Source organism: Amia ocellicauda, chromosome 2 (assembly GCF_036373705.1).
Source record: "Amia ocellicauda isolate fAmiCal2 chromosome 2, fAmiCal2.hap1, whole genome shotgun sequence".
Lineage (NCBI taxonomy): Eukaryota > Metazoa > Chordata > Actinopteri > Amiiformes > Amiidae > Amia > Amia ocellicauda.
Genome location: NC_089851.1, coordinates 59,722,838 through 59,741,729, shown reverse-complemented (window position 1 = coordinate 59,741,729; position 18,892 = coordinate 59,722,838). Strand labels below are relative to the sequence as shown.

Here is an 18,892-nt window from a genome sequence, read left to right as displayed (position 1 = left end):
ACGAAGTGGTTAAACGTTACAAAGGGCATTACAATTGTTGAAAAACAATAGCACACGGATCAAACATGAGTTCACAATATCCTATAACAAGCTCTATTCAACGAAGTGGTTAAACGTTACAAAGGGCATTACAATTGTTGAAAAACAATAGCACACGGATCAAACATGCTATCCCCGCCGTTTTATTCGATTTGATTAGACGTTTCGCGACCGAAATGTTTTGTGTTCGGACTGAACGCACACCTGAGCCGAGCACGATCACAATACATATCCACAGTTAATCTAAGCAGTATCATATTGTAATCGTTTCGGGGTGTTATCAACCCTTCCGGATCCAAAACCAGGAGTCAGACACCCTTTTTGGTGGACACTCTGTTGACTTCTCACAAGCACCATCCGCCTTCACAAAGGCAGCGGTAGCAGTGGAAAGAACGAAGAACTGCAGGAGAAATGCCGGGGCTATTTAGAGCCCGATTATTCATCAAAGAGGGGGGAAACCAAAGCCAAATGAGACTTAGAGGAACAGGAGACATCCAACAACAGTACACAACGGTACAGTACACAATCAATACATAACAATGAACAGGCCCTTAATTCACTCTTTACAGTCCTTTCTCTTATCTCCCAGCAGCCCCTACGGAGATGGCCGCATATTAATCGAGAGGGGCGGTGCTGCCTCTCCATCTCCGTTACAGTATCAAAAAAATAAGCCTACCAAAAGGGCAAGAACAAACACATTGAATAATATTGATAAAATAGATTTCGTTCACCAGTCCAACTTAGAAAAAGGACAAGCAGAGTGCAAGACAAAAAGGAATTCACCATCTGTCCCTTTCATCAATTGCCTTTCAGTACCACTGATAGCACTGCAACTCAGTGTAGGTGTGCGTTCAGTCCGGCAAACACAACATTTCAGTTATGAAACGCTTTCTACAGGTGATGTATAAATGTAACATTTTCACAAATTTGAATAAGTTTGATTTGACACAAGATTTATGAAGTTGACCTAAAGAAATGACATAATATTTTTGAGGGGATAAAAATCTCAAGACACAATTGGGTAGTCCTCAAGGCACACGGGTTGCAAACCACTGAGCTAAGCCACGGTGCTTCTTGGATTTGCACGGCCACTGAGACTGCCAGGGGAAGGGGGTGAAAGGCTTCCCTCCGATAGCTCAGTTGTTAGAGCGGAGGACTGTAGGTTTCAGGCAGCGGGCATCCTTAGGTCGCTGGTTCAAGGAAGCCGTGCTTATGGTTTGACGTCGGTTTTGGACGAGCTCCCAAATGTCAAGCCGTTGGAATTGCATGAGGACAAGGAGAAAACCCCGGAAATTCGGATTTGTAGTCGAGAACTCGCATTGCCCAAACATCTCATATGCATGTGACCCTTTTCACCGTGAGCCCAGTTTTCTGAACCGACCAGAAAGCGGTCTGGAACAATCATGAAGCCAACACATTGTGACATGCTTCTCTGAAGCCCGGGTAGCTCAGCTGGTAGAGCATCAGACTTTTAATCTAAGGGTCCAGGGTTCCAGTCCCTGTTCGGGTGCTGTTTTGGGACCTTGTTGACCGAGGGCCATGGCGGTGAAAAGCCTGGATGGCCTTCCTGGTGACAATGAGATACGCAGTTGCGGCTAGGAAAGGTGTCCTGTCCTCTTTGCTTCTTTCGGCAAATATCCAGCCTGGGCAAGTGTTGTCTTCCAGAGGCAAGTCAAGCCAGGAACTGTGAGAGATGTTTTTGCTGTTGACGACGTGTCACTTTAGAACAGGACAACATGCATCTCTACTTGACTTGGCACAATCTGTGAGGGTTGGGCCAACACAACCTACACAATGTGTCCACACATTTGCTGGCGTCTTGAAATACTTGGAATGACCTGTGGCCCCATGCCATGCAGAAGTCCACAGCTATGCGTGTCAGCATGCCCTGCTCCTCATCCCCAATGTGCCACTTGTAAGAACTGTGTAAAAAGCGACAGAGAACGTGATCAGCAAAGAAACACAATTCTCCTGAGAACGACAATCATCGTGCCGATCGTAATCTCAGTGCATACCTGGATGCCCAACAAGCCAAGCCAGTGGTTCCCAAGCGTTGTAATGCCACCGCACACTTTGCTGAGACCAAAAACCTTCGCGGCGCACCAACATGAAAAAAAATAAGGATTTACTAGGTATTGTCTCACCTGAATGGCAACAGGGTGCTAAAACTATTATCACACATTGCACATTGCATGTTAAAGTATGTCAGTAAGGGAGTAATTAAAAGGGCAAATGTGTGAAATGCAAGGAGTGACCTTTAGTGGTTAGGTAAAAAAGTAGACAGACAAACTAAATAATTACTTGATACAAATCATTTATTTAGTGCAGACAGATCAAGACCAGACACAATAAACTATTCGCAGTAAATATAAATTCACAGCGAAATAGGTTCAGTTCACAATATCCTATAACAAGCTCTATTCAACGAAGTGGTTAAACGTTACAAAGGGCATTACAATTGTTGAAAAACAATAGCACACGGATCAAACATGAGTTCACAATATCCTATAACAAGCTCTATTCAACGAAGTGGTTAAACGTTACAAAGGGCATTACAATTGTTGAAAAACAATAGCACACGGATCAAACATGAGTTCACAATATCCTATAACAAGCTCTATTCAACGAAGTGGTTAAACGTTACAAAGGGCATTACAATTGTTGAAAAACAATAGCACATGGATCAAACATGCTATCCCCGCCGTTTTATTCGATTTGATTAGACGTTTCGCGACCGAAATGTTTTGTGTTCGGACTGAATGCACACCTGAGCCGAGCACGATCACAATACATATCCACAGTTAATCTAAGCAGTGTCATATTGTAATCGTTTCGGTTTGTTATCAACCCTTTCGGATCCAAAACCAGGAGTCAGATACCCTTTTCGGTGGACACGCTGTTGACTTCTCACAAGCACCATCCGCCTTCACAAAGGCAGCGCTAGCAGTGGAAAGAACGAAGAACTGCAGGAGAAACGCCGGGGCTATTTAGAGCCCGATTATTCATCAAAGAGGGGGGAAACCAAAGCCAAATGAGACTTAGAGGAACAGGAGACATCCAACAACAGTACACAACGGTACAGTACACAATCAATACATAACAATGAACAGGCCCTTAATTCACTCTTTACAGTCCTTTCTCTTATCTCCCAGCAGCCCCTACGGAGATGGCCGCATATTAATCGAGAGGGGCGGTGCTGCCTCTCCATCTCCGTTACAGTATCAAAAAAATAAGCCTACCAAAAGGGCAAGAACAAACACATTGAATAATATTGATAAAATAGATTTCGTTCACCAGTCCAACTTAGAAAAAGGACAAGCAGAGTGCAAGACAAAAAGGAATTCACCATCTGTCCCTTTCATCAATTGCCTTTCAGTACCACTGATAGCACTGCAACTCAGTGTAGGTGTGCGTTCAGTCCGGCAAACACAACATTTCAGTTATGAAATGCTTTCTACAGGTGATGTATAAATGTAACATTTTCACAAATTTGAATAAGTTTGATTTGACACAAGATTTATGAAGTTGACCTAAAGAAATGACATAATATTTTTGAGGGGATAAAAATCTCAAGACACAATTGGGTAGTCCTCAAGGCACACGGGTTGCAAACCACTGAGCTTCTTGGATTTGCACGGCCACTGAGACTGCCAGGGGAAGGGGGTGAAAGGCTTCCCTCCGATAGCTCAGTTGTTAGAGCGGAGGACTGTAGGTTTCAGGCAGCGGGCATCCTTAGGTCGCTGGTTCAATTCCGGCTCGAAGGAAGCCGTGCTTATGGTTTGACGTCGGTTTTGGACGAGCTCCCAAATGTCAAGCCGTTGGAATTGCATGAGGACAAGGAGAAAACCCCGGAAATTCGGATTTGTAGTCGAGAACTCGCATTGCCCAAACATCTCATATGCATGTGACCCTTTTCACCGTGAGCCCAGTTTTCTGAACCGACCAGAAAGCGGTCTGGAACAATCATGAAGCCAACACATTGTGACATGCTTCTCTGAAGCCCGGGTAGCTCAGCTGGTAGAGCATCAGACTTTTAATCTAAGGGTCCAGGGTTCCAGTCCCTGTTCGGGTGCTGTTTTGGGACCTTGTTGACCGAGGGCCATGGCGGTGAAAAGCCTGGATGGCCTTCCTGGTGACAATGAGATACGCAGTTGCGGCTAGGAAAGGTGTCCTGTCCTCTTTGCTTCTTTCGGCAAATATCCAGCCTGGGCAAGTGTTGTCTTCCAGAGGCAAGTCAAGCCAGGAACTGTGAGAGATGTTTTTGCTGTTGACGACGTGTCACTTTAGAACAGGACAACATGCATCTCTACTTGACTTGGCACAATCTGTGAGGGTTGGGCCAACACAACCTACACAATGTGTCCACACATTTGCTGGCGTCTTGAAATACTTGGAATGACCTGTGGCCCCATGCCATGCAGAAGTCCACAGCTATGCGTGTCAGCATGCCCTGCTCCTCATCCCCAATGTGCCACTTGTAAGAACTGTGTAAAAAGCGACAGAGAACGTGATCAGCAAAGAAACACAATTCTCCTGAGAACGACAATCATCGTGCCGATCGTAATCTCAGTGCATACCTGGATGCCCAACAAGCCAAGCCAGTGGTTCCCAAGCGTTGTAATGCCACCGCACACTTTGCTGAGACCAAAAACCTTCGCGGCGCACCAACATGAAAAAAAATAAGGATTTACTAGGTATTGTCTCACCTGAATGGCAACAGGGTGCTAAAACTATTATCACACATTGCACATTGCATGTTAAAGTATGTCAGTAAGGGAGTAATTAAAAGGGCAAATGTGTGAAATGCAAGGAGTGACCTTTAGTGGTTAGGTAAAAAAGTAGACAGACAAACTAAATAATTACTTGATACAAATCATTTATTTAGTGCAGACAGATCAAGACCAGACACAATAAACTATTCGCAGTAAATATAAATTCACAGCGAAATAGGTTCAGTTCACAATATCCTATAACAAGCTCTATTCAACGAAGTGGTTAAACGTTACAAAGGGCATTACAATTGTTGAAAAACAATAGCACACGGATCAAACATGAGTTCACCATATCCTATAACAAGCTCTATTCAACGAAGTGGTTAAACGTTACAAAGGGCATTACAATTGTTGAAAAACAATAGCACACGGATCAAACATGAGTTCACAATATCCTATAACAAGCTCTATTCAACGAAGTGGTTAAACGTTACAAAGGGCATTACAATTGTTGAAAAACAATAGCACATGGATCAAACATGCTATCCCCGCCGTTTTATTCGATTTGATTAGACGTTTCGCGACCGAAATGTTTTGTGTTCGGACTGAATGCACACCTGAGCCGAGCACGATCACAATACATATCCACAGTTAATCTAAGCAGTGTCATATTGTAATCGTTTCGGTTTGTTATCAACCCTTTCGGATCCAAAACCAGGAGTCAGATACCCTTTTCGGTGGACACGCTGTTGACTTCTCACAAGCACCATCCGCCTTCACAAAGGCAGCGCTAGCAGTGGAAAGAACGAAGAACTGCAGGAGAAACGCCGGGGCTATTTAGAGCCCGATTATTCATCAAAGAGGGGGGAAACCAAAGCCAAATGAGACTTAGAGGAACAGGAGACATCCAACAACAGTACACAACGGTACAGTACACAATCAATACATAACAATGAACAGGCCCTTAATTCACTCTTTACAGTCCTTTCTCTTATCTCCCAGCAGCCCCTACGGAGATGGCCGCATATTAATCGAGAGGGGCGGTGCTGCCTCTCCATCTCCGTTACAGTATCAAAAAAATAAGCCTACCAAAAGGGCAAGAACAAACACATTGAATAATATTGATAAAATAGATTTCGTTCACCAGTCCAACTTAGAAAAAGGACAAGCAGTGTGCAAGACAAAAAGGAATTCACCATCTGTCCCTTTCATCAATTGCCTTTCAGTACCACTGATAGCACTGCAAGCCAAGCCACGGTGCTTCTTGGATTTGCACGGCCACTGAGACTGCCAGGGGAAGGGGGTGAAAGTCTTCCCTTCGAAAGCTCAGTTGTTAGAGCGGAGGACTGTAGGTTTCAGGCAGCGGGCATCCTTAGGTCGCTGGTTCAATTCCGGCTTGAAGGATGCCGTGCTTATGGTTTGACGTCGGTTTTGGACGAGCTCCCAAATGTCAAGCCATTGGAATTGCATGAGGACAAGGAGAAAACCCCGGAAATTCGGATTTGTAGTCGAGAACTCGCATTGCCCAAACATCTCATATGCATGTGACCCTTTTCACCCTGAGCCCAGGGTGTCTGCTAAGAAAGAAGTAGTGAGAAATGACAATCGGTCGTCTGCACGCCTCCCCCCCCCGAAAAAAAAAAAAAAAAAGGAAAAAACGGCGGGAAAATTCGCCTGCATCGAAAGGGGTCGATAGATCCGCTGCGACGCAGGAGTGCGAGAGGACTCAACGCCACCGAGCACGGGCGCGAGAGGGAGAGCTGCCGCAGTGCGACAAACCGCCCGCGACGCAAGCACCAGATGTCCGCGATGCCAAGGGGAACCGGCGCGCTGCGGAGAACCTGACCAAAATATGGAACGCTTCAAGAATTTGCGTGTCATCCTTGCGCCCAGATAGGCTGAATGTGCTCTGTATCGACATACTAAAATGTAACCAATGGGAACGACTGCTTTTTCTAAAATTCCACTGAAATTGGCAGCCTCAGCCTGCATTTATTGCTTACAATTGCCGCTGGAACAACCCCCGATTTCCCACGCCACTCAATGTGTTTTCTTTCAGCTGGTTGGCTACATGACCCGGAGAGGCGGGCTTTGCGGGTGGACTTCTAATAGTAAATACGTGTTTTGTCAGACGTTGCCTAGGGAGTGAAAAGAATCTTTGAGACATACAGACAGACATCAATATCTCTCTCTCTGTCTCTATCTATATATATATTCTATCAATCTAGCTTTATCTTTATCTATCGATCTATTTTTCTATCTATGCCTCCCTCCATCCCTCCCTCCCTCCCTCCTTCTTTCCTTCCTTCCTTCCTTCCTTCCTTCCTTCCTATTATTTTATTTTTTTGCTATCGATCCACGTAAGTAAGCATTTTCTTAATTGATCAATCGGTCTGTCGATTAATGTGTTAATACGATCTGTTTTTATGACCTGCTGTGTTTGCGGTGTTATTTCATGCTTTTTATACATTTGATAATAACCCTGGTGTTTTGTGTAAGGTATGTGTCTTCTATACTGTTGAGAGAGAAGTTTTTTGAACCGTAAAAAAGTCAAAGAAACGTATAGTGTTTCACTGCGTCACATAATGATAAGAATAAGAATAGTATTAATAATAATGATGATGATGATGATGATTATTATTATTATTATTATTATTATTATTATTATTATTATTATTATTATTATTATTCCATCCATCCATCCATCCATCCATCCATTCATTTTCGAAACTGCTTATCCTGGTGAGGGTCGTGGGGAAGCCGGAGACGATATTATTATTATTATTATTATTATTATTAGTCATTGTGTCACATCATCATCATAATAGTATTAATAATGGTATTAAAATACTATTTAGTAGTAGTAGTAGTAGTAGTAGTAGTAGTAGTATGTGCTGCATTGAAACATAAAACAGAAAAAATCGTGTAGCGTTTCCACGCGTCACATCATCATCATCATAATAATAGTAATAATAATGAGGATGATGATAATAGTACTAGTACGAATCATAATACGAATAATTGTAGCAGTGATACAAGGTATATGATGAATTATAACATATCTTGTATTATTTGTTGTCATTTAATTGATAGTATTGTTATTTTTTAATATTATTATTATTATTATTATTATTATTACTATTATTATTACTATTCATAATAAAAATAAAACATACTAATTGTAATGATCTCCTTATTCAATATTGTTTGTCAGTGACTTCCTGACTATTTGTACCTGCTGTACAGGAACATGAAGGCCACCCCACAGTTCCGCTGTGGGGTGGCCAGCAGGACCAGCAGGGAGCTGGTCCTGCAAGCCACAACTGAAGCTAAAAGCGTCGCGTCTGCCACCAAGTCCTCCAGCGATCCATTTGTCCCCCTCACACCTCGTGAGGTCCGGAAGGATGCTGTGGCCCGCATCCTGTCTCAGGGGGGTGACCCCGGGAACGCCAAACTGGTACTCAGCCAGAGTACCCTGCAGTTTGGCAGGTACCGGGGTCAGACATTCAAGTGGATCCTGGAGAACGACGGTGGGTACGCCGTGTCTCTCGTGGCCGCTCATCAGAAGGAGCGGGAGATGGACATGTCTGACACGGTGTACATGGCCAACAAGGACGCGCTGGCCAGCTACGCCTGTGGCTTCCCAAAAGTCACCATCGCTGTGGGTGACCGGAGGGCCAGGAATGCCACCCACGCCATGGCGTCCCAGAGTGGCCGGGAGGACCAGCAGGTGGTGGGCTTCGGGGCCCACAAGGGCCAGACCTGGCAGGAGCTCTACGAGGCCACAGACAAGGAGAGGAGAGGGTGTGTATTAATCTATTCTAATAACTATTGCCTACTCTAGTTTATGTATGTTTCAGGGAATTAAGAGCACCCTGGCCTGCAGTTGTATAGTCAGTGTAGTTGTAGTTAGACAGAGAACCTGGGTTTATTACAGGTATGTGAGATGGATAAGGAGGCAGACTCCCCAGCCCGGAACGCAGATGGCCAAATTCCTGGCATACATCCTGCGGCGGGACAGGGAGTCACAGGCCCAGAAGCCAGCAGCACAGCCTGCCTCCTCCCAGCCCACACCCTCGGTGCCTGCACCCTGCCAGCCTCCCAGGACGAGTGCCTCGCAGTCGACTCCCACCTTCTCCTCGTCTGCCACCAAGTCCAGAGCTCCAGTGGCAAAAGGTTCATTTTGTGGAAGTGTGTGATTTGAGCAATTAGAATTAAATGTAGTTTATTAAGGCAGCAATTAGGTAAACAGTTATACCAGGGCTATCACACAATTTAAAGTTCACACTTAAAACAGACCGACGGCAAACACACGATAATCGCACACATTTTGTGATTTCAAAAACAAAATACACCAGTTACCATGACCCCTGTACCAAATGCCCACCGTTACAGCGCACGTTTACTCCTCCTTCCAACGGTGTCCAGGAAGGAGCGCCCGTCACTGGCCTTCAGCAACGATGCACTCACTGACGCTGAGCTGCTGGCAGCTGTGGAGGACATGGCCCCCCCGCGTAAGTCTTCACGCAGCTGTTACAAATATCAGCCTATTTCAATACATGTCTAAATGTCATTCATTTCAGGTTCAAGATGGAATTCTTGCCATTTGGCACAAACTAACTTGTATTGTTGTATTTTGTTAGCTTAAGATGGATGGATCTCCCAGTGTAAGGTAAGTGAGATGGACCCGGGGTCCACACGGTGCTTTGGCTACATATCGCTTTACAGTCACCTCGTCTGCCCTGCCTCGACACCCCCAAGTATCTGTGACCCTTGGCTTTATGCGCTGAGCTGCATGTTTGCTATGCGTTGCATCCTCACCGTGTGCTGTGCATGTGGAGTGGCACGCTGTGATATAGTGTAGTGGCATGGCGTGATGTAGTGGCATGGTGTGATATGATGTAGTGGCACAGTAACATGGTTGATTGAATGATAAGGCTTCATAGACCTAGTCACCTTGGAATTAACATAGATTTGGATAATTTCACCATTAGTTACATCTCTGTTGTTGCGAGATTTTGAATCTCCCGTTTTATCTCTAGTGTCTTCAGTACAGGAGCCGGGGGCAGCGGCCATGGCTAGCTCAGCTCAGCAGCCGACACCGCTCGGTTCAGCGGAGCAGCCTGGTGGGGGTAAGAGTGGTGTGTGTGTGTGTGTGTGTGTGTGTGAGTGTGTCTTTGTGTGTTTGTTAAATCTGGGTGCAGTATCCGTAGTGTCCTGGCAACTCCTGTCACTGTCTGTCTGTCTGTCTGTCCCTGTGTTTCTGCAGGTCCTGCTTCCTGAGGGCTGGAAGCAGACGCTGCCCGCTGAGCAGCTGCAGTGGGTCTCCAAGGCCCTGTTCACTAGGAGCAGGTTTGGGAAGCTGGAGCTGACCTCGGACCTGCGTCTGTGGTTGTTCCCTCCCTAGCCCTGCCCGGTGTATCGGCAGCCCCCGGCCTCTCCCAGCCTGCACTTCGCTCGGCCGCTGTTCCTGTGGATGCCCTACCGCATTTGGGCTGTGAAGCTCACCTGCATCCAGCCCCAGTGTGAGGGACACAGGCTCAAAGAAGTATGCAGGCTGGTCCGGAGACGTGCTGCAGCAGCTGGATGTGGCTCATCGGAGCCAGTTCCCGGCCATCCTCACCTACCCGTATGGAGACAATTCACCACACAGCATCTGTGCTTTCCCTCCCCCCCTCCCTCTCTGCTGAAATGTTTCCTGAACTCTAACTGCTGTACTGCTGTGTCTTGGGCAGGCTGTCCTGCGACTACACGGTGCTGAGTCTCATGAGGGAGCACACCCTGGGGAACAGCGCCACCCGGCTGTGCAAACAGCTGCAGGAGCAGCACAGCGAGGCGTGGCAGCGTAAAAACCCTGCGGTACCTCGCAGACTGCGAGCCCTTTGTGACCTCTGCACCTGTAGTCCCGAGCTTCCGGCCACCGCCACCCATGCCACCGGTGCCTGGACCCAAGTGGCTGCTGGCAGTGTATGACCTCGACGTGCTGGAGCAGCTGGCCGAGGTAAAGGCCCAGGTCACATCTGTGTTCGGGTCCATTTTAAAACTGGACTCGACAAAGAAGGTGAGTATCGTCAGTCAGATTTTTTGTGCTGCTGTCTCAGCGGCCACTTGGTGCATCGTGGTGCCGCTCAGCTGAACGCATTACAATTAAAGACCTAATAACTTAATGTGTCTCATACATTTTTCAGTTGACCGGAAGCTCGCAGGAGCAGCCACTGGCACGGCAGCGTGGGCCACCAACGTCGGCAATGAGTTCGGGTAGGTCTTGAACTCGGTGCTAACATGCGGAGAGGGTGAGGGGCTGCAGCCCATGGCTGCTGGGCTGGTGGAGTGGTACCGCTTGGCCGGAGAGGCTCCCCCTCAGATCCTGTATGTGGACTGGGACTGCTGCTCTGTGGCTGGACGGTCGAAGGTGGCCGGGGGGCACAGGATACGGAGCGGCTCATCCAGGAGCTGCTGGACATTTTTGACAGCAGGAGGGGGCTGGACACCATGGGCGTGCCGCTGCTGGACCACAAGCAGATCCAGGCCATCTGGAAGACACAACGGCCCCACCTCGCCTGCATTCAGGACCCCGAGGGGGTGCAGCTGTATACCCAGACAGTCAGGTATGCCCTCCCGGCAGTAGTGGGAGAGCCGCAGGTCCTCAGGAGACGAGAGTCGGCGCCAGTGTCCTTTCCCAGAAAGACATCAGGGACGTGATGGCAAGGTCACTGGCGCTGGGGGAGGAGGCCTGCGGCGGCAGACAGCCGGGAAGGGAGAGACCACCCCCTCCCCCACCATTAGTTAAAAGAACGACTAGCGGGGTCTATACAGTTTTCTCCCCAGTTGTACATAAAGCCTCTGCCCTGCCATCTGTTCGTCGGGCCTCGGCCTCAAAGGAACCAGGGAGAACCTCCAGCACCACGGGCCCTGAGCCCAGTGGAGTTTTGCCCGCCTTACCGGGTGGCGGGAGCCGAGCCCCCCCCATAGTCTTCCTAGAGGATCAAGCGGTGAGGCAAATGATTGAAATGATGGGTGCTAGCGCTAAGCTAGGTGAGGGAGAAGAGAGGAGTGGGGAAGAGAAAGGTTTCTTTACATGATTGTTACGGAGCGGGTAATTGCCCTCACAGCCATTATGGCATTAACCATTATTTCAATTAATGTGAGGAGCATTGCTGAGGTGAAAAAGAGGACCGATGTTTTAAACTCTCTGGCTGGAATGAAGGCGGATATTATCTGTTTGCAGGAGTGCGGCATCCCGTTCCAAAAAGAATACAAAGATCTCCGGGACACTTGGACCCTAGGAGAATCCTTCTGGTCGGGGTCCAATGTGTCCCGAGCGGACGGGATTGCCGTACTCCTGAAAAACCCCTTCTTAATAGTTAAAACATTCAAGGTTATAGAGGCGGGCAGACTGGCCAGCCTCGATTTTAAATACAAGGGGGCTGTATTGAGGCTGGTCAATGTCTATGCCCCCACCAGCCAGAGAGAGAGAGTCCTCTTTCTCCCTCAGCTACGCCCGCTCCTGATCGGCACCTTGCCAGTTATCATTTCAGGTGATTTCAACTGTGCTCTGAGGGATGTAGACCGGAGCAAGCCCCGCAACGATAGATCCAGCAGGGACCTCGCTGCGTTCGTGGAGGACTTTGAACTCTGCGACGCAGGTCGGGACCTGGTCCCCTTGTTCACCTGGGTGAGTTCTTCTGGCTCCTCCTTCTCCAGGATAGATCTCGTCCTCCTCAGCAAGCCACTGGAGAGGACCGCCATGTCTTCGGAGGCGGTCTTCTTTTCAGACCACAGGCTCCTGACGACAGAGGTGCTCATTCCGAGCACACGGGAGTCGGGGCCTGGGGTCTGGAAGCTCAACACCTCGATGACCCTCGTGTGATTAAGACCTTTAGCAGACGCCTCGAGGAGTGGAGGACCCTGAAGGACCTTTTTGATTCTCCCATAGAGTGGTGGGAGATGATGAAGAAAAGAACCAAGGGCTACTTCATTCAGCTGGGGAAACGGAAAGCTCGCGAGAGGCGGGCGAGATATTCCCATCTAAACGCCCGCCTCCAGCGCCTGAGTCTTTTACAGCTCAGAGGCTTCGACCTAGCTGAGGAGGTGGCCCGGGTCAAACTGAGTCTCTCCGCCCTCTATCGGGAGGAGCAAGAGAAGATCAAGGTCCTTTCCAGGGTCCGCATCATGGAGGACGATGAGAAATGCAGCCGCTTCTTCTTCAAGAAAACGAAGGAGAGGCGGCCTGCAATGTCCTCCATGATCGACTCCTCGGGGCAAGAGGTGGAGGGCAGAGAGGCTGTTGAGACAGTGGTGCGGGATTTCTACAGGGAGTTGTACGACCAGAAGGTGGTGGATCAAAATCTGATCCATCACTTTCTGTCCCTGTTGGAGTCCCGCAATGAGGGGGACGAGGAGGAGGAGGAGGATCCAGAGATCACCACCACTGAACTCTCCCAGGTGATAAAGAGTCTTAACTCTGGAAGGACACCGGGTCCCGACGGGATCCCTGCTGAGTTCTATAAGATCTTTTGGGAGGTGCTTAAGGAAGATCTGGGCCAGGTCCTGGGGTCGATGTACAGAGAGGGCAGATTGGCCCCTTCGATGAAGAAGAGTATCCTCTCCCTTCTTCACAAGAAGGGAGACACGAAAGATCTGAGGAACTGGCGGCCAGTCAGCCTCCTGTGCACCGACTACAAGATACTGGCCAAAGCACTGACGCTCCGGCTGCAGCGGCCACTCCCTCAAGTCGTGGGTCCCGACCAGGTCTGTGGTGCCCGGGGGAGATCGGCGGCCGACAACGCCATGCTGCTCAGGGATGTCGTGGCCTACTCGAACGAGAGAGGGCTTCCCCTGGTCCTAATCAGCTTGGACCAGGAGAAAGCCTTCGACAGAGTGGGCCACGAATACCTGCAGCTTGTTATGGAGAGGATGGGTCTCGCTCTTGGCCTGAGGAAGTGGGTCAAGATCATCTACAGCGGCCTAAGCAGCAGGGTCCTTGTGAACCGCCACCTGACCGAACCATTTCCGGTCAGGTCGGGGGTCCGGCAGGGTTGTCCCCTGTCGGCCCTGCTGTACGTCCTCTGCTTGGAGCCGTTCATGCAGGCGATCCGCCGGGACGTCCGGGTGACAGGTTTCCATCTCCCGGGTTCCGGCGGAGAGCAACTGAAGGCCCTGGCCTATATGGACGACGTGGCCGTGGTCTGCACGGACGCTCCGTCCGTGGCCAGGGTCGAGGAACTGCTGGACGGCTTCTGCAGGGCGACGGGGGCCGCTGTGAATAAGGCCAAGAGCGAGGTCTACCTCTCCAGGGCATGGCCTGTCGGCCGGGGCCCGCCGACCGTGTTCCCTGTGAAGCCGTTTATCAAGGTTCTGGGGATCACGATCGACGGGACCAACACGGGCGCCCGGAGCTGGGAGGAGGCCATAGCAAAGGTCCAAAGGAAGATCCACGGCTGGAGCACAAGGACCTTGACGATGGCTGGTAAGGTGCTGGTCGTAAAGGCCATCCTCTTCCCGATACTCCTCTACGTAGGAATGATCTTCCCCCCAGACAAGGGTATCGCAAAACTAGTGACCCGAATTATATTTCGGTTTGTCTGGGGGAGCAAAATGGAGAGGCTGAAAAGAGTGCAGATGGTGAAGGGTACCCTGGATGGAGGCAGGGGGGTCCCGGACGTTGTGCGGCTGATAAAGGCGCAGGGGCTGGCCTATGTGGTCAAGAACATCCAGGCTGCTGGCAAGAAAGTGAGTTTCATGAACCGCTTTTATTTTGCCAGCAGCCTGAGACCATTCGGCCTCTGCGCCATGGACAACACCAGGCCGCACTCGTGGGATCCCCCGCCGTTCTACAGGGCGCTCCGAGCCTTTGCGCTCGAAGTAGGCCTCCATAAAGTCGTGCTGGCCTCCTGGGATTATAAGACCATCTGTAGTCAGATGAGATCTGCCCAGGAGACCAGCCGGATAGAAGATTTCCCTCCCGAAACCTGCCGGTTTATCTGGGCTAACGCTACGCACGTTTGCCTCACGAACACGCAGAAAGATGTCTCCTGGATGGCTGTGAGTCGGTGTCTCCCCACCCGAGTGTTCATGCACAGAAGGGGCATAGCTCCTTATGACACCTGCCCCTATAAGGGTTGCTTGGGGAAGGAGACGGAGGCTCACATCTTTAGTGAGTGCCCCTCCGCCCACAGGGTCTGGCTCCTGTTTTCCCCGTTCCTCCACAGGTTCGCCGTTCCTGCGCGGGCGACCGCCCAGCAGATCCTATACGGTCCAGCCAAGGGAATTTCTACATCTACCTTGAGGTGCTGGTGGCGTGTCGTCTGCGCAGTGAAGCAGGCACTGTGGGAGGGACGGAACATCTGTTTGTTCAATAAGCAGGAGCTGGACCCGATCGTCATCGCGCGGAGGGGCATGGTGTTTGTGAAAGACTACGTCAATCTGGAGGTCCATCAGAGGGGCAAGGAGGAAGCCTTTAAGAACTGGCGCATACAAGATCTGGGGGAGCTCAGGATCCCGTGATGGGACCCACCTCCGGGGACGGTTAGTTCCCCCTGCTGGAGCCCGAGTCCAAGATCTTTTAAAGATTTTATGAATGATTGGTTTTAAAAGAAGATTTTAAATAATGATTCTTAATTGTTTTTAAAGATTAAGTTGTTTTTAAATCACACTGTTTAGGGTTTTTTAGGTATAGTTTTGTTATATTTAGTTGTCAAATACATTGACCGTTTTTGGGTTTAATTTAAAATGCATTAGACTTTTTTTGTTTGTTTTTTATTTTTTCCTTTTAATTGTTTCTTTATTTTGTCTAATGCATTTTCTGTTATTTTCAATGTATTTGACTCTTTTGTTGGTGTGCAGTTTTTGCTTTTATCACGTTTTGTTTATTTGATTTGAGCACATTTATTTTAAAGTTAATTGTTTTAGTTTTGTTAAAATCACAAAGTTTTTAAAATTTTTAAGTGATTTTAAGGATTGATATGTCAATGTTTTTAATCATAAGTATTAAAAATTGAATTGTTTTTATTGATGAAAAGAAAATACTAAATCCAATAAAAAAAAAATAGTATACCCAGACAGGGCAGCTGCGGAAGGGGGGTGTGCTGCTGCCAGTATAGCGCTGCGCCCGTGGATCGATCTCCTTGGAGTCTTTCCACCTCCACCTGGCCCTTTTCATCCCAGGTTAGTGCCAGCTGCACCGCAAATAAAGACGCCAGATTCTGTTATGCTTTTTGAACCCAGTGGATCAGTAGACTAGTTTTTTTTTCTGTAATTGTTACAGTACGTGTATATTTATATACTATGGCTTTGTGAAGAGTATATTTTGAACTGTATTGAAGTGTGTGTTTCTGTTTCCTCCTGCTCTGCTCAGGCACCAGTGCCAGCGATGTGCACTTCCTGGCATTTCTGCTGGAGGGCCTGGTGAGGTGGAAAGCGGACCGTACAGTGGCGGCCGTGGAGGATGCTGGCAAGCTTCTGTGCTCCTACAGTGGCTCCTTGCAGAACGCCCTGGGCACCCTGAGCCAGAAGGTGCTGGCCAGGGACCTGTCGGAGGGGTTCGTGAAGTCAGGCGTGTACACGCGTCAGTGAGCGTGTCAGTGTGGGGGGTTGATTTGTAAGGTGCTCTTTAGCAGTGTTATGAAAATAATAAAAGCGGTGAACCCATGCTTCTGTTATGATTGTGTTGAAGGGGAGCTCATTGGGATCAAGTACCTGTACTCACAGACAGGGAAAGAGCTCCAACGTGTGCACAGCGACCCCAACGTCCCGGACGAGGCAGCTGGCCAAGACTCAGACAGGGAGGAGAGTGACGACGAGGGCTTTGAGGAAGACGATGACCCCACCATCTCCAACCCCTTCGCCCCGTCTCCTGCCCGACTGCCCCCGTCTCCTGCGCGGTCAACGGCCTGACTGCCCCCGTCTCCTGCACGGTCAATGGCCCGACTGCCCCCGTCTCCCGAGATGGAGCCCCCCTGCGCTGCAGGAGACGCCCCCCCGTTGCTAATCCCGAGGTGAGGAGGCAGTGATGGCGCTCAGCTCGTCTCTTACATTGTAGTGCACAAAACCCTGGAATGATAGCTATTTCCAGAACATGGTCCTGTAACTGACTGTCGTCTGTATCCTGTTGTTTCAGGAATCGTGCGGCCCTGATGGCGTTCCTGGGCTCCAGCACGTCCAGCAGTTGGCCAGCTGTCTGGTGGACCTGAGAGCCCAGGCATTCCTGACCAATCGCCAGGTGGCGGAGCTGGTACACCTGTGGCAGCAGCTCCCCGAGGGAGACAAGCAGCGCCTCTTTTACCCGTCCCGTCACAAGGACAGGCTGACTCAGGGGCGCTTCAAAGCTGGGAGGAGGTCTTCAGTCGCTCCGGGAGTGGACAGCTTGAAGAGGTGTGATATAAAGACACATTTTAAATCACTGCCGAGAAGCAGATGAATACGAGTATGTGCCTGTAAGTAGTGACTGTGAGGTGTGAAGGATGCTTCCTAACACAGATCTCTTACCTGGTTGCAGGTGCATGGTGGCCGGACACGAGCCGCTTGGTAGAGGCCATCTGACACCAAGCTCAAGCATTTTCCTTACCTTCTCTGTGATAGCGACCTTCCCTGGGCAGGGTTGCTGTTCCCAGTTTTCTTTTGTGATGTTGAGGAGGCCTCGCGATCTGTGGGGAAAAAAAAGCTCAAAAGGTGAAAAACCTGTGGAAGATTGGGGTACTTCCCAGATGGTGAATATGAGAAAAGGGAGCAGTTGATCCCAGTTACGCCCATCTCTTTCCATCGTCCTCCTCAGCATGCTTTTTAACGTTTTGTTAAACTGCTCCACTAGCCCGTCCGTCTGTTGAATGTAAACAGAAGTGTGAAGACTTAATTCGGAGAAGATGGCACACATCTTTCATTACCTTGGACATGAACGGTGTACCAAAATTTCTTTGGGCAGCCCGACTCTGGAAAACATTTGGATTAGCTCTTGGGCTATATTTTTTGTGGTGGCATACGCAAAGGCATGGCCTCAGAGTACCTTTTGGCATAGTCCACTACCACCAGGATGTGCTGGAAACCTTTGGCCGACTTGGGTAAAGGTCCAATTAAATCCATGCCTATTCTCTCAAAAGGTATGCCTATTACCGGAATCGGTATGAGAGGGTTGCGGAACGATGGCATGGGGGCCGTACGCTGGCATTCTGGACAGCTTTGACAGTAACGTATAACCTCAGCATATACCTCTGGCCAAAAGAATCTTTGCAGCAGCCTCTCCAGGGTTTTCGCTCTTCCCAGGTGTCCCCCAAGCAGGTGGCTATGGGAGAGATTCAGAACAGTGTGCCTGAAAGGGGTGGGTACAAGGAGCTGTGCATAGACAACATTATTTTTCTTTGTCATTTGATACAACAGGTTAGGGCGCATGGCGAAATGAGGATATGAAAGTGGTCGGGTGGGGTCCACAGCCGTCCCATTTATTACCTGCACATTCCGCCGGGCGTTTTGAAGTGTAAGGTCTTCCATCTGGGCAGTCCCAAATCTCCCACAGTACTGGGTCAGATCTGGTGGAAATCACGCATCGTCCTTTCGGTGTGTAGATCCTCATTTGGGCAAAGGGGTATCTTTTCATGTCCCCATGTATGCAGGTGATTGAAATAGGAGCAAGCCGCTTCCTCTGGGTTTTGGGCATGATGTCAGGGATCACCAAGGTGACCATGCTACCTGAATCCAGCAGGGCATCAACTCTGCGGCCCCCTATGTTGACCGGGCTGAGATGGGGAGGTTCATTACTGGAACTCCCATGGGTGGATCTCACATGACCGGGTTTGGTGGAGGCCATGCCCACCTGCATGGGTTCCTCTCTCTTGGGGCAGTTCCATGATACATGTCCTTTGTCCCCACAGATGAAACATTCCCGTCCATCTCTGTCCACTAGTCCCCTGGGGTTCTGGGTGGGTGTTGCTTCCCTGGCGCTGGTGATCGCTCCTGGTCATCCAGTTTAGGGGCGGGGGCTGGGGTTCTTCTTCTCCCCAGGTTTCTCAATCCTCTGGCTTCAACAGTTCGTTTGAGGTGTGACATCGCTCCACCAAGTCCACAACCGCTTCAGCTGTGGTAGGGCTGCACTGGCGGATTATTTTTTTGAGTTCATAAGGCAGTCCCCTAATGAACCGGTCCACCACGGT

At 49.3% G+C, this 18,892-nt stretch overlaps 4 non-coding genes across 4 annotated transcripts; all 4 read left to right on the top strand.

The window, feature by feature from the left end:
* Positions 1 to 1,476: 1,476 nt before the first annotated feature.
* On the top strand, positions 1,477 to 1,549 carry trnak-uuu (transfer RNA lysine (anticodon UUU)). Its single transcript has one exon. It is a non-coding gene; the product is annotated as a tRNA-Lys (tRNA).
* A 2,165-nt stretch (positions 1,550 to 3,714) lies between these two features.
* On the top strand, positions 3,715 to 3,803 carry trnay-gua (transfer RNA tyrosine (anticodon GUA)). The gene is given in 2 exon segments: positions 3,715 to 3,751; positions 3,768 to 3,803. It is a non-coding gene; the product is annotated as a tRNA-Tyr (tRNA).
* A 235-nt stretch (positions 3,804 to 4,038) lies between these two features.
* trnak-uuu (transfer RNA lysine (anticodon UUU)) lies at positions 4,039 to 4,111 on the top strand. Its single transcript has one exon. It is a non-coding gene; the product is annotated as a tRNA-Lys (tRNA).
* A 1,955-nt stretch (positions 4,112 to 6,066) lies between these two features.
* Positions 6,067 to 6,155, top strand: trnay-gua (transfer RNA tyrosine (anticodon GUA)). The gene is given in 2 exon segments: positions 6,067 to 6,103; positions 6,120 to 6,155. It is a non-coding gene; the product is annotated as a tRNA-Tyr (tRNA).
* Positions 6,156 to 18,892: the final 12,737 nt, after the last annotated feature.